The following is a 16359-nucleotide window of genomic DNA, read 5'->3' as shown; positions in this document are numbered from 1 at the left end:
TTTTTTTGGGACTTGGCCCCTTAACGCGTTGGCTGCCGGGGAGCCCCTGCAGCGTACTGCGGCGGCACAGGGGTTAAGTATCCGTGGCTTGAATTGGGAGGAATATTTTTTTTTTCTCTCTCTCTCTTTCTCTGTTCAGCTCCTTTACCACTGCAGTGTTGAGAAATATCGAGAGACAAATGGCTTTGTATCGGACCTAAGGAGGGCTCTGTGTTTTGGGAGAGGGGTCAGGTAGCGGCGTCCATTGTCAGTAACGTAACCCCGGAGATTGCGTTGAGATCTGAGGCTGTGAAAATAAAGAAATCAAAGCACAAAAAAAAAAAAATGAGAGCGAGAGAGGGATGAAGGCGATTTGGCTAGGAGTCTGGTCGTGTTGGGCGAAAAAAATCCTTTCTGTCTCTCGCCTCGAATCCTTAGCCTGTGACAGTTGGAGATGTGCACGGCGACTGAATGACAGGTTACCCCGGGGTGTATAGGCACCTGCAGTACATGGCACCTTCCCCTAACTGCTCAACGCTTTCGAGAAATATTACACCCTTTGCAGAGGTGCAGTAGCCAAATCTCATCTCCTTTCTGGAGGTCTCGCGGAGAGAGGTGGATGTTTGGCTGACGGTCCGGAGGTGGATTCCTCTTTTCTGTAGGATTTACCGGAGAACTAGCGTTTGAACCCTTCTGCCCGTGATGCTTCCTATCGGTTACATCCAGGACTTTCCTCCAACCTTCCATCAGTAGCAGTTGGTAGAGCTATTTGGGTGAGTTTGAGGTTGCAGTTTTTAATTTTTTTATGATTTTTTTTTTTTTAAATTTTTGTAATGGCACAGAAAAATGACAAGACAGCGGCGATTTGTGACTTGGATGGTAGGTTTTCGTGCCTGGAAGTGTCTGTATCGGGTTTTCAAGGCAATAAAACGTTCAGCTGAATCTATAATTGGGTTTACGATGGTGTGTAGGGAACATGACCTGCACTGTTAAGGTGAGGTGTGAGGGCTCCAAAAAATGTTCTGTATTCTGCACCCTAGTGTTATTAGGGAGCTTGGGCAGTTTTGTGTTGGACACCCCAGAGTTATTAGGGAGCCTAACTGTGTTGTGTACCCCAGAGTTATTAGGGAGCCTGACTGTGTTGTGTACCCCAGAGTTATTAGGGAGCCTGACTGTGTTGTGTACCCCAGAGTTATTAGGGACCCTGACTGTGTTGTGTACCCCAGAGTTATTAGGGACCCTGACTGTGTTGGGCACCCCAGAGTTATTAGGGAGCCTGACTGTGTTGTGTACCCCAGAGTAATTAGGGAGCCTGACTGTGTTGTGTACCCCAGAGTTATTAGGGAGCCTGACTGTGTTGTGTACCCCAGAGTTATTAGGGAGCCTGACTGTGTTGTGTACCCCAGAGTTATTAGGGAGCCTGACTGTTTTGTATTGTGTATCCCAGAGTTATTAGGGAGCCTGACTGTTTTGTACCCCAGAGTTATTAGGGAGCCTGACTGTTTTGTACCCCAGAGTTATTAGGGAGCCTGACTGGTGTACCCCAGAGTTATTAGGGAGCCTGACTGGTGTACCCCAGAGTTATTAGGGAGCCTGACTTGTGTACCCCAGAGTTATTAGGGAGCCTGACTTGTGTACCCCAGAGTTATTAGGGAGCCTGACTTGTGTACCCCAGAGTTATTAGGGAGCCTGACTTGTGTACCCCAGAGTTATTAGGGAGCCTGACTTGTGTACCCCAGAGTTATTAGGGAGCCTGACTTGTGTACCCCAGAGTTATTAGGGAGCCTGACTTGTGTACCCCAGAGTTATTAGGGAGCCTGACTTGTGTACCCCAGAGTTATTAGGGAGCCTGACTTGTGTACCCCAGAGTTATTAGGGAGCCTGACTTGTGTACCCCAGAGTTATTAGGGAGCCTGACTGTTGTGTACCCCATAGTTATTAGGGAGCCTGACTGTTGTGTACCCCATAGTTATTAGGGAGCCTGACTGTTGTGTACCCCATAGTTATTAGGGAGCCTGACTGTTGTGTACCCCAGAGTTATTAGGGAGCCTGACTGTTGTGTACCCCAGAGTTATTAGGGAGCCTGACTGTTGTGTACCCCAGAGTTATTAGGGAGCCTGACTGTTGTGTACCCCAGAGTTATTAGGGAGCCTGACTGTGTTGTGTACCCCAGAGTTATTAGGGAGCCTGACTGTGTTGTGTACCCCAGAGTTATTAGGGAGCCTGACTGTGTTGTGTACCCCAGAGTTATTAGGGAGCCTGACTGTGTTGTGTACCCCAGAGTTATTAGGGAGCCTGACTGTGTTGTGTACCCCAGAGTTATTAGGGAGCCTGACTGTGTTGTGTACCCCAGAGTTATTAGGGAGTCTGTTCAGTGTTGTATTGTGTATCCCAGAGTTATTGGTGGACTTTTCTTTTGCAATGTTGTATGCACCCTGTTAAGGAACGTTTGCAATATTTTATTATGCACCCCATTTCGAGGAAGCCTTTGCAATGTTTTATGCACCCCAGAGTTTTTCAGGGGCCTTTGGAATGTTGTAATGCGCACCCCAGAGTTAAGATGGCTTTGCAATGTTAGATTGTGTACCATAGTGCTAGGGAGCCAGAACAGTGTTTTTATCCACCCCAGGGTTATTAGGGAGCTAGGGGAGTTTTATGTTATGCACCCCACTGTTAGGAAACCAGGGCAGTTTTGTGTTGTGAACAATGGTGTGAAGAAGCTGTGGTAGTTTTGTGTTCGTCACCCTAGAGAGTTATCAAGTCTGAGCCGTGTTTTTATATGCACTTATGATTATTAGGACGCCTAGGCTATGTTTTTGTTATGCACCCCAGAGTTATATGGCAGTAATGTTGTGTTATGTACCTCAGAATTAGGGAGCCTTAGCAATATTGTGTACCCCGGTGTTAGGGTCGTTTTCTTAACCACCCATGGTTATTAGGGAGCTAGAACACTTTTTTTTTTTTTTTATCCCCCCCCAGGGTTATTAGGGAGCCAGAAAAGTTTTATGTTATGCACCCCAGTGTTGTTTGGGAGCTGGGATTGTTTTGTGTTCTGAACATCATGGTATGAAGCTGTGGCAGTTTAATACTATGCACCCAAGAGCTATCAGGGAGTCTGGGCAGTGTTGTGCACCCCAGGGTTATTGGGGAGCTTTTGTAATGTTGTACTATGCAGGAGTCTGTGCAATATTGTGTTGAGCACCTCCAAATTACTGAAGAACCACTACGTGTATGTAACACTTAGAGCCTCCATCACCTGTAGGCTTGTGGCGCTGAGGCAGTGCAATGATTGGATATGATGTATATATGCCAACCAATCTGATATCGCCAGTAATGATTAGAGAGCAGTTGCAGACTATAAAGGTGAGTGCCGTGGGTTACATTACCTCATCTCTTGCCAATTACCTTGCTAAGTAAGCCAGTGTTTGCATTTGTATCTTTGCGAATGGAAAGGCTGGCTAAGAACGAGCACACTTGCATATTTGCAGGTCTGACCTATTGTTGGCAATAATGATTCTGTTCTATCATGACGCGGTACCTCCTCCTTATTTTATGATCCTGCAGAACATGTGGCTGGTAGCAACACCAGAATGCAGACATAGTCAGTGCCAAGTAGTGAGATTATGTTTTTCTTTTCTTTTTTTTTTTTTTTTAACGTAAGTATTGTTTTGCTGCACAAATACTCTTTTGCCTTTTGGCAGTGATTCAGTAAAGAAAGGTTGTCAGCCGGTTGGCTTGGTGAAGGTGCCAGGCTGTTTTAACACTAATAATCTCTGTTATAAATGTTCTTTTCTGTAGAACAGCTTTTTAGGAGGATCTGGGTAAAACCTGATGACCAATTGGTAACACAAGTAAAGCTGTCTTGCAGCGCTGGGGTCCTGGGTTCAGAGTGCTTATTTATTGTATGTTCTGGTGGCTCTGCCAGCTTAGGATGTACTCGGTTCCTCTTGCAAAAACATGAGTTAACTGGTCTCTACCGAAGTGCCGTGGCAGTTGACATTCTAGTTTTGTGGTAAAGTAGATGAATTCTTCATGGGACCCAGACCAATGTGACTGCAATGATCTATTTTATTAAAGGACCAGAATATTTTGATTGTGTGTATATGTGTGTGTGTGTGTGTGTGTGTGTGTATATATATGTGTGTGTGTGTATGTGTATATATGTGTGTGTGTGTATATGTGTGTGTGTGTATATGTGTGTGTGTGTGTGTGTGTATATATATATATATATGTGTGTGTATATATGTGTGTGTGTGTGTGTGTATATATATATATGTGTGTGTGTGTGTGTGTGTGTGTGTGTGTGTGTATATATATATGTGTGTGTGTGTGTGTGTATATATATATGTGTGTGTGTGTGTGTGTATATATATATATGTATGTGTGTGTGTGTGTGTGTGTGTGTGTGTGTGTGTGTGTATATATATATATATATATATATATATATATATATATATATATATATATATATATATGTATATGTATGTGTGTGTGTGTGTATATATATATATATGTGTGTGTGTGTGTGTGTGTGTGTGTGTGTGTGTGTGTGTGTGTATATATAATGGGTAAGCAGGAAGAAATTCGTATACATATGTATTACCCACAATCATGATTATCTTGCCTGCTCTTCAGTGATGGTAATTATAATAGTACTGTAGTAATGTTGATAATAGTAACAGTATTAATAATATTGTTAATGTTTTTGTTGCTATTATTATTACAGTAATAGAGAAGTGGCAATACTAAAATAAACATAAATTAAATAGTAATCTTTTTTTATTATTGTATTATTCTAAATATAATTTCTATATTTACTTTTTCTATTTTTAATATTATAAATGTATTTTTTTCTTAATAAATTAAACACACACACACACATATATATACATATAATAATATATTATATATTATAATAGTAATAAATATAAGTATAGAAAATAATAAGGAAAAAAATATTACCTCAGCTTATGTAGGTATGTGCCACAAGCTTTGGTATAATATATTTTGTCATTATTGTATTAGGTGAATGGAGTCACTGCAGAAGTAGTCAGGCTACCTCTCCACTTTAAAACAAGTTCCTAGTCCCCCATCCCCCACCCTACACTCCCCCTGTCAAGACCTTTCCACATGGCCACAGCAAATGGTTCCAGATACCCCGGGCTTAAACAGTCGCAGCTGCTGGCCCTGCAGGAAGAACTTTTTTTTTTGATGCCCTTTAACCCCAAGCTGCCAAGTTGGGGGGTGTGCTGTTATAGGGCTGTGAATAAAAAGGGGGGGGGGTGCGCTAGCTTTTGTTGCTTCAAGTGATAATGTTGAGCTTGCTTTGACTTTTTGTTGCTGTCTGTAATGGATTTTAGGAATTTAAAACTATAATATATGGATATACTGTATATGAAACGTACACCATGACTCCCTATGGTCCAATGGGTGCCATTGTGCAAACTGGCCTCAAAATGCAGATTTATGTATTGCCTCATTACCAGACCTCCAATTCACTGGTTATTTTCCAGAGCTGTTTGGGGTTTATGGGGCAGTTCTTATTTCAAGCACAATAATTAATCTTTTTTTTTTTTTTTAAATGTACCTAAACCCAAAAATGTAAAATTGCAACTTAATAATCCTTAGATGAGGTGGCTACATTGAATTTCATCTTCTTCCTTTACTTTCACCTGGTGATCCTTCCAGTAGCACACTTCCTGTGCTGAGTGACAACGTTTACTCACTGTACTGTATGGAAGAGCAGAGTTGTCACTCTAGGACAGGAAGGGTGTTAGGACTGACTAGTAAAATTGAGCTTATAATCTAAAGTCTCTATCTCACATACTATGGCCAATTTAGACAGGGGCCAATTAACCTAGCAGCATGTCTTTCGAATGTGGGAAGAAACCGGCATACCCGAAGGAAATCTATGCAAACTTCATGCAGATAGGGCCCTGACTGGGATTGAACTAGGTCAGGGCTGCAAGACAAGAGTGCTAACCACTAAGCCACTGCAATGATACTTTGCAGTCTTTTAAATGGGTATCACACTTCATCGGTCCCCTGTCTTTGGGAGTCCTCTGCCTTTCTGGCTTCATGTTCCTGGGACAGTCTGTGCTCTGCCTGGTTTGCCCCCTGTCCCCGAGATGATTTGTACCTTGCCTGATTGGCCCCCCTGTTGCTGGGATGATTTGTGCCTTGGCTGGTTGACCCCCTTTCCCCGGGACGGTTTGTGCCTTGCACGTTTGGCCCCCCTGTTCCCGGTACGGTTTGTGCCTTGCCCGGTTGCCCCCCTGTTCCTGGTACGGTTTGTGCCTTGCCCGGTTGGCCCCCTGTTCCCGGTACTGTTTGTTCCTTGCCCGGTTGGCCCCCTGTTCCCGGTACTGTTTGTGCCTTGCCCGGTTGGCCCCCTGTTCCCGGTACTGTTTGTGCCTTGCCCGGTTGGCCCCCTGTTCCCGGTACTGTTTGTGCCTTGCCCGGTTGGCCCCCTGTTCCCGGTACTGTTTGTGCCTTGCCCGGTTGGCCCCCCTGTCCCCGGGAAAGTTTTGTGCCTTGCCCGGTTGGCCCCCCTGTCCCCGGGACAGTTTCCTCCCTTGCCCGGTTGGCCCCCCTGTCCCCGGGACAGTTTCCTGCCTTGCCCGGTTGGCCCCCCTGTCCCCGGGACAGTTTCCTGCCTTGCCCGGTTGGCCCCCCTGTCCCCGGGACGTTTTTCTCTTTGCAGGGCCAGCTCCTGTGGGCTCTTTTAGCTTCTCTTTTCAGTTCAGCTTGCGTTTTCTGTTCAGGAAACACAGAAGTGAGTCGATTCCTTGTCCAAAGTGGCTCAGGATGAGAATAATCTTTTTCTACAATCATTTCCTGCTACCAGCCTTGTGATCGGCCTTTAGTGATGCCTACTTCATCCTGACTCACACTGGCCAGATGAGACAGCTCATGATTACCCTTCTCCCTTCAACAGTATCAATTACCGTCCGAAAATTAAGGTTGGGTAATTTTTGTTTATTTTAGGCCATCATCTAAACCAGGTTATCCTAAACCCGGGGAGCCATATATCTGTACGTTTCTTCTGAGAAAGAAGCAAAAAATTTACAGTTTAAAGGAGAAGCGGGATTTTGAAAAGCAGAGTTTTGATTTATAATGAAGCATTGTTACATTCAATAAAAATACCATTTTATTTCCTTTAAGCCAACCAGAGTTCAGCTTTTTATGGAAGTATAGAGAATGCCATTGCTGTTCTCGCATTCCGAAAGTGTTAGTTGCCTGGCTTCAATATTATCAGACCCTGGATCTCGCCCTGCACTCATAACGGGGTTGGCGGATATCCACTGACCGGTCACTTTATTAGGTACACCTGATCAATTGCTTGGTAACACAAATTACTAATCAGCCAATCACATGGCAGCAACTTAATGCATTTAGGCATCTAGATGTGGTGAAGATAACTTGAAGTTCAAACTGAGCATCAGAATGGGGGGAAAAAAGGGGGATTTAATTGACTTTGAACGTGACATGGTTGTTGGTGCCAGCCTGGCTGGTCTAAGTATTTCAAAAACTGCTGATTATTTAGGGTTTTCACACACAACCATCTCTAGGGTTTGCAGAGAATGGTCCAAAAAAGAGAAAATATCTAGTGAGCGTCAGTTGCATGGACGAAAACGCCTTGTTGAGGTCAGAAACGCATGTCAATACGGACCAAAATCTCTAAGGAATGTTTCCAACACCATCTATGCCAGTGGTTCTCAACCTTCCTAATGCCGCGACCCTTTAATACAGTTCCTCATGTTGTGGTGACCCCCAACCATAAAATTATTTACCCAGTAATTATAATTCATGAGTGTCGTTTTACCTCCAATACTGCTGCTTTCAACACAGTAGCTGCTTTTAACAGAGTAGCTGCTTTCAACACAGCAGCTGCTTTCTACACAGTAGCTGCTCTTTACACATCGGAAATATGTGTTTTCCAATGGTCTTAGGGGACCCCTGTGAAAGGGTCGTTTGACCCCCAGGTTGAGAACCACTGATCTATGCAATGAAGATGTAAGTTAGATCTGAAGGCAAAAGGGGGTCCAACCCGGGACTAGCAAGGTGGACCTAATAAAGTGGCCGGTGAGTGTATATTGAACTGGTAATTTGAAGGTTCCCGTAGCCTGTTCCTCTGTGCACTCTACCGATCGTTTAAGAGGATCACGTGACTTGCCTGTCCTCAGAAAGTCATAGTCCAGATTAAAGGGAGTTTTTCACAGAACATTGATCTGGGGGGATTTGCTCAAGGCTCTCATGGTTGTAGAGCCAGTTGGGCGGCCAGGAGATGGTGAGCTCTATTGTTTTGGATTTGGTTGACCTGGTAGACTTGTTTGGGAAGGTTTTGAATAGAGCCTCTTGTGTCCCCTGGGGTGGGGGGGGGGGAGATAAAAATCTGTCATGGATGCTGAGAGAGGCCTTGAAAAGTCAACAAGGCTGAATGACCATGGACACGCCTAGTGCAAATGAGTCCCAGTGGTGGACGTGATTGGCACTGCTGACAGACGGCACACACACAGACAACTGCACCGCAGTCAGGCCTGGATCTGGGTCGACGCCATGGGAAAGCATGCAGCTGTGCACCATGCACCAGAGTCTATGGCCATATTAAGAAAGGTTCAGTGCTGAGCACTGGGGGAATAACATTCATGTGACTCCTTTGACTACGTGAATAAATTCGCTTTTACAAATGGTGAACATGTTGGAGACGGTAATACAGGACTGATATTTGCAGGTCATGGGTGGTCTTGCACGCTACAATCTGATTGTACAATCTCATGTACCAATCCATTTTCAATTGCAGAACCCCCTTTATTTATTTAATATTTATTTCAGGTACTTATATAGCGCCATCAATCTACACAGCACTTGACATATATATTGTACATTCACATCAGTCCCTAACCCTCAAGGGGTGTACAATCTAAGGTCCCTAACTCACATTCATACATACACATACTAGGGGCAATTTAGATAGGAGCCAATTAACCTTCCAGCATGTCTTTGGCGTGTGGGAGGAAACCGGAGTACCCAGAGGAAACCCGCACAGGGAGAACATGCAAACTCCAGGCAGGTGGTGCCATGGCTGGGATGCCGTGGCTCCCCGGACCCCGCATTCGCTATATCCGCTCTCCCCGGACCCCGCATTCGCTATATCCGCTCTCCCCGGACCCCGCATTCGCTATATGCGCTCTCCCCGGACCCCGCATTCGCTATATGCGCTCTCCCCGGACCCCGCATTCGCTATATGCGCTCTCCCCGGACCCCGCATTCGCTATATCCGCTCTCCCCGGACCCCGCATTCGCTATATCCGCTCTCCCCGGACCCCGCATTCGCTATATCCGCTCTCCCCGGACCCCGCATTCGCTATATCCGCTGTCCCCGGACCCCGCATTCGCTATATCCGCTGTCCCCGGACCCCGCATTCGCTATATCCGCTGTCCCCGGACCCCGCATTCGCTATATCCGCTGTCCCCGGACCCCGCATTCGCTATATCCGCTGTCCCCGGACCCCGCATTCGCTATATCCGCTGTCCCCGGACCCCGCATTCGCTATATCCGCTGTCCCCGGACCCCGCATTCGCTATATCCGCTGTCCCCGGACCCCGCATTCGCTATATCCGCTGTCCCCGGACCCCGCATTCGCTATATCCGCTGTCCCCGGACCCCGCATTCGCTATATCCGCTGTCCCCGGACCCCGCATTCGCTATATCCGCTGTCCCCGGACCCCGCATTCGCTATATCCGCTGTCCCCGGACCCCGCATTCGCTCTATCCGCTCTCCCCGGACCCCGCATTCGCTCTATCCGCTCTCCCCGGACCCCGCATTCGCTCTATCCGCTCTCCCCGGACCCCGCATTCGCTCTATCCGCTCTCCCCGGACCCCGCATTCGCTCTATCCGCTCTCCCCGGACCCCGCATTCGCTCTATCCGCTCTCCCCGGACCCCGCATTCGCTCTATATTAGTAAATATAAACTGCTAAATACCTTTTCTCATCAGCAGTAAGAGCAGTCTTGTGACTTCTATCAGTGTCCAGCCGAGCATTGGTTAAAGCTTGTAGGAGGAGTTTTCATTCTGCTCTAGGAGGATGCAGGGCCCCTGCCCTCTGCCTGGACAGTGCTGGTTGGCCCTGTGCTGATCACATGCACTCTCCAAAGAAAAAAAACATCTCAAGCAATACATACCAAACTGAGCATGTGCAAAGTGCCTCCACACGATATGTCTTATCAGGAGATAAGAGGGGAACACTGGAAAAAGGGAAGGATCAGAGAAGACAGGATCAAACATTCTTTTTACACATTGCGGGGGCTTAGATGCTGATGGTAAATATGGCGAATAATCGACACAAAAAAATGTTTATTCCAGTTGGTGATTGGGCAGACTCACTACAAATATTATTATTATACAGGATTTATATGGCGCCAACAGTTTGCTCAGCACTTTACAATATAACGGGAGACAATACACGAGACAGTACAGTAACCATACAAAACATGAGGGGATCGAGGGCCCTGCTCTTTCCAGCTTACAATCTAGGAGGGAGGGGATGGTGGCACAGGAGGAGATAGCTGTGGGGGATGGAGTGGTAGGAAGAGTGGAGGAGTTCAGTAATTTAGCTGAGGGTGGGGTAGGCTTCCCTGAAGAGATGGGTTTTCAGGGTGCGCCTAAAGGTGAGGAGAGTAGGTGACAGTCTGATGGATTGGGGTAGTGAGTTCCAGAGAATGGGGGAAGCCCTGGAGGAGTCCTGGAGACGGGCATGGGAGGAGGAGACCAGGGAACTAGAGAGTAGGAGGTCTTGTGAGGAGCGGAGAGGTTGTTTTGGGTGGTAGATGGATATCAGATCGGTGACACATACTAGGGGCAATTTAGACAGGATCCAATTAACCTTCCAGCATGTCTTTGGAGAGTGGAAGGAAACCGGAGTACCCGGAGGAAACCCATGCAGACACAGGGAGAACGTGCAAACTCCAGGCAGGTGGTGCCGTGGTTGGAATTTGAACCAATGACCCTAGTGCTGCCAGGGGGAAGTGCTAACCTTTAAGCCACGTGCTGCCCCATGTGAATTTTATCCGTTGGGCAATCGGAAGCCAGTGGAGGGATTGGCAGAGAGGGGTGGCAGAAGAGGAGCGGTTAGTATTATGGCAGACAAAGCTCTTCTTACTCACGTGTTGGGCTTAAGCAAGCCATAGATGATGCGACTTTCGTTGCAGGAAAAAAAATTGCTCGATTCCCCCATCAGCACTAAATGCCTCCCACAGATCTGTTGTGTTCTGCCAGCGGGGAGCCTTCCCTGCCTGCAGAACACAATGATAATTGCTGGTGGCTATAGCCGCTGGCACGTTAAAAAATTTTGACAGGCTGGTTGTACTGAAATCGATCAATTGATCAACTTTACTACCACCAGCCTGCCCATAGATGGATAAAATCTCAGCTGGTCCCTGTTGAGACGGCTGAGATTCGATCCATCTATGGCCGGCTACTGCTGCAGAACCTCTTCTACCTTTTTTTTTTTTCTTCTTTTTTTTTTTATTATCCTAGATGAGGTTGGTTGCACTTGCATGTTAAGTACATTATTGATTGACAAGCTGAATCCCCAAGAGGCTCAGCAACAGCCTTTGTTCCAGTGACCTCTCATCATGCTGCAAATCATTAAAACAATTAGTCTTGAATTGATTGGGTTAATCCATTTAGCTTTTATTACTAGAATATCAGATTGTCCCTTGGTGGGTAGGATCAGTATGTTGTTTTTTTTGTTTTTTTTTTTCCCCTAACCCTCCAGTGGCCTGCATTTCATTGTAATCTCACCACTAGGTGGCAGCAAAATGAGAAGGAATATGCAGGCGACCTTTGCTGACCTCGCTTTGTGAAAATGCTTCTTTCCCGGCTGTCATTCTGATTCGGTGGCATCGATACTTTTGAGTCGCCATACTAAAACAAGTGTGCATGGCAGGAGTTTTGACTTCACTTGCTACATGCTTATTTGGGATCCATGAGTGTTGCAGTAATGTGATAATAGAGAAATATTTTTCTCGGCGGTAGGTTGCTTTGACTGAAAGTTATACATTCGTGTATGATTCATTAAGTGTTCATCTTTTTCTTCAGTAGTCATTAAACATGCAGGAGCCAATTAACCTACCAGCATGTGTTTGGAGTGTAGGAGGAAATTGGAGTACCTGGAGAAAACCCAGGGAAGCACAGGGAGAACATGCAAACTCCATGCAGATAGTGTCCCGACCAGCAGTTGAACCATGGACCCCAGTTCTGCAAGGCAGGAGTGCTAACTACTAAGCCCAAATCTAAATGATGTGTTAATGTTCTGTTGTTATATTTTTAAAGCTGCATCCTAGATTGTAAGCTCCCAGGATCAGGCCCTCCTAACTCCTAACCCTCTTGTCACTGGTGTATTTAGGTTTCATACTGCCCTAGGCAACACAAAATGTGGCTCTCCAGCCCCAAGGAGAGACCCTGACCAACACCCCCCATATACTGGCAACCCCCCCTCCTGCAAGAGAGGAGACACTTACCTTTACAGCTCTGGACATCCCCGGGAACAAGAGTCAGGCTCTGCATACACCATCAAGCAGCCCGCAGCCTCTCTCAGATCCCACCTAGTCCCCGTGCTGCGTGTGTCCCTTCTTCCATCCCTTCTTTTGGGGGGTGGCGCTGCCCTCTTGAAAAATGCTGCTGCCCCCTTGAAAGCTGCCGCTGCCCCCCTGAAGAATGTCGCCCTAGGCAATTGCCTTGTTTTGCCTTGTGGTAAATACAGCCCTGCCTCTTGTATTGAACTGTATTGTTGCTGTATTGTCTCCCGTTATATTGTAAAGCGCTGAGCAAACTGTTGGCACCATATAAATCCTGTATAATAATAATAATATATAAATCCTGTATAATAATAATAATATATAAATCCTGTATAATAATAATAATTTATAAATCCTGTATAATAATTATAATATATAAATCCTGTATAATAATAATATATATAAATCCTGAATAATAATAATATATAAATCCTGTATAATAATAATAATAATAATATATAAATCCTGTATAATAATAATATATAAATCCTGTATAATAATATATAAATCCTGTATAATAATAATATAATATAAATCCTGTATAATAATAATAATATATAAATCCTGTATAATAATAATAATATATATAAATCCTGTATAATAATAATAATAATCTTGCCTTAAAATAATCCCTAGGGATCCTGCCATGAAGGTCCTTCTTCAGGGCCTTCCTGTTATAAATTCAAATGTAAGTGCAGCGCTGCACTTACATTTGAATTGATTACTGTGGGTTTGTTACCTTGCCTTTTTGTGCTAGTAGCTACGTTATTATCTGAGCTCCCCTTATATCTTGTGTTCTACTTCCTGTTATAAGGTGACAACGCTGTGGCCCTGCCTTTTAATTGTGCTCTTGTGTTGTCACCTTATCACATGGACTTCCCATGGAGTCTGTAAGTGGCTGTTTAATATAGATTACACAGCCATGGTCCATTGTTGTCACTATCAGAAAAACCCACACTGAGAATTACCATGCAGCCCTGCTATGGAGGCAGGAGGTGACTGTAAAGAGGCTGCAGGGGATCAGCAACACTGAGATGCAGCAAAAGGATGAAAAAAGTGGGGGAAAAAAGGCTTACTAAAAAATAAAAAAATAAAAAAACAGAAAAAGAAAATCCTTTTGAATACCCTGTGATTTAGCAAACTAAGAGCCATTTAGAGGGTTCACTGGGCATTGGCTAGCTGCTTGAGATATAGTGCGTGCGCGTGCATATATGTATGTATATATATTATAATTTTTTTTTTTTATATTTTAATTTTAACAAAATCTAATATTTAAAAAAAAAAAAATTATATATATATTAAGAAAATATTCACAATAAAAAAATGTAAAAATAAAAATTCATATTATAAAAAATTTAAAAAATTCATATTAAATAAAAAAAATTCTACATATATTTTTTAATATATACAATTTAACATGGTTGTGTGTATGTATGGGTGTGTGTGTATGTATATGTATGTATATGTGTATATATATATATATATATATTATAATAATTTTTTTTTTAAATATTAGATTTTTTCAAAATTGTATATATTAAAAAAATATTCATATCAAATACAATTTTTTCATATATATATATATATATATATATATATATATATATATCATTATCTATCCTGAACTCAGTGGCCAGACTCATCCAGCTTACCAACCGCTCCTCTTCTGCCACCCCCCTCTGTCATTCCCTCCACTGGCTCCCGATTGCCCAACGCATTAAATTCAAACTACTAACACAGACATACAAAGCCATTCATAACGCTGCCCCAAACTACCTCACCGACCTGATACCCAAATACCACCCAACCGTACTCTTCGCTCCTCACAAGACCTCCTACTTTCTAGCTCCCTGGTCTCCACCTCCCATGCCCGACTGCAGGACTTCTCCAGGACTTCCCCCAATCCTCTGGAACTCACTACCCCAATCCATCAGACTGTCACCTTCCCTCCTCGCCTTTAGGCGCACTCTGAAAACCCATCTCTTCAGGGAAGCCTACCCCGCCCTCACCTAACAGCCGATCTCCTCCACTCCTCCTACCACTCCATCCCCAAAGCCAGTTCCTCCTGTACCACCATCCCCTCCCTCCTAGATTGTAAGCTCCAAGGTGCAGGGCCTTTGAACCCCTCGTGTTTTGTCTTGTTACTGTATTGTCTCATGTACTGTCCCCCACTATAATGTACAGCGCTGAGCAAACTGTTGGCGCTATATAAATACTGTATAATAATAATAATTAAACAAGGCAATATGTCTTTTGATAAAGACCTCATACGTGCTGCAATATTTAACTTATTCATTGCCAGGCCTGGGGTCTAAACAGGGGAATTGGGTGTCTGTGATCACATTAAGCCCTGTTCCAGCGATTCGGATTCTCGGCGTTCGGGCCTGCGGGGGGAAATCTTATTGAATACAGCTATGAATAGTTAATATCATACACACATCATCACTCTGCTGAGTGCCGGCTGAAAAGGCTGCTTAACATCCCAGACATCTATAGACTTCGATTGTTTTCCAGTCATTATACCGCGTTCTCGCTGCCGCAGCAACCTGTGTCGCCTTATACGTAGTACGTTTTCATATAGAATAAGGCCTTTGCAAACAAACAAAAGAAAAAATTTATTTTTTTTATTTTACATTTTTGGTTTATTTGGGTAGTTTTAGACTCATGCATCTGCATTTTCATTCAGTTTCCTTTGAAGTCTATGTGGCTGTGAGTGCTGTAAAAGAAATGCCCGCATCTTTTTTTTAAGTGGCAGGGATGAGCGTTACATAGGTGTGAATGGCCCTCATAGACAATAGTGGGATTCCACATTCATCATGTGTATTCTTCCTGCAATCTTGGGGTGCTTTTGTGTACTTCTTCCAGATCTGTGCAGTAATCCAGTGTGAGACTTTGACTTCCTGTAATAAAGACCGCTCACTGCTGCTCTCTCTCCTTATGTATGGTGACTGGTCTTGTGTCCGCCCCCTTCTGCAGTTTTCTGCAGAGAGCCTGTAGTGGGTGTGGTCTTCTGGGCCCCTCCCCCAGCTTTGTTCTGCACAGACTTTGTACAGCAAAATGGTGATGTCACTGCTACTTTTGTATAATAAAATCTGGGTTTGCAAAGGCAGTGCACACAAAGTGGATTTGTGCCCTGCGTGACTTTTGGGGAATTTGTTTAAATGAGCGTTTTTGTGTCTGGGGTTCAGCCTTAAACTACCTAATGGAGTCCTGTGCTGTATTGGTGGGGATCTCTGCACATATGATGGGCTGTTATTAGAGGTTTCTGTTCTGCAAGTTTTGTTTGCCATTATGGAGAATACTACAGAAATGGGAACCGCTCTAGAACCTATAGAATGTAGTCTGGCACAACCCAACAGGTTCCACCTATAACTAAAATGCCCCTTTTGGGTGGCTCTAGATCAGGGGTCTCCAGTCTAGGTCCTGTGGGCGACATCTGCCCCATTACAAGATTTCATCCGGCCCTCAGATCAAGTCAGTGGCGCATCCTCAACATGCACTGATTAAAGATTAAGATCAGCAGCATTCTATGTGTCTGATGTAAGGGGGGGGGGGGCTCTGGGGGACCCTGATGTGAGGGGGTCTCCTAAGGCAGACTCTGATGTAAAGGGGGTTCTGATGGGGAACCCTGATGTAGGGGCGGGACTTTAATAGTATGTAATGTGAGACTCCTAAGTCAGACTCTGGTGGGCACGTGATTGTAAGGGGGGATTCTGATGGGGATGCCAATGTAAGGGGGATTCTGGTGGGCACGCGATTGTAAGGGGGGATTCTGATGGGGATGCCAATGTAAGGGG

At 44.7% G+C, this 16359-nt stretch overlaps 1 protein-coding gene across 2 annotated transcripts in view; it reads left to right on the top strand.

The window, feature by feature from the left end:
* The window catches only part of LOC149458245 (plexin-A1-like), a 112716-nt gene that overhangs the window by 1896 nt on the left and 94461 nt on the right, over positions 1–16359 (top strand). The window contains exon 1 of one of the 2 annotated variants that reach the window (XM_089682440.1): positions 46–752. The exons of the other annotated variant lie outside the window; for it this stretch is intronic. The gene's annotated coding sequence lies outside the window, so the exon portion shown is untranslated. Of the gene's footprint in view, positions 1–45; positions 753–16359 lie in introns of those variants that run through there. 2 annotated transcript variants of the gene reach the window in all.

Source organism: Staurois parvus, unplaced genomic scaffold, assembly GCF_062004578.1.
Source record: "Staurois parvus isolate SC_StPar_1 unplaced genomic scaffold, SC_StPar_1.0 ptg000290l, whole genome shotgun sequence".
Taxonomy (NCBI): Eukaryota; Metazoa; Chordata; class Amphibia; order Anura; family Ranidae; genus Staurois; species Staurois parvus.
This window is presented reverse-complemented; position numbering and strand designations above follow the sequence as displayed.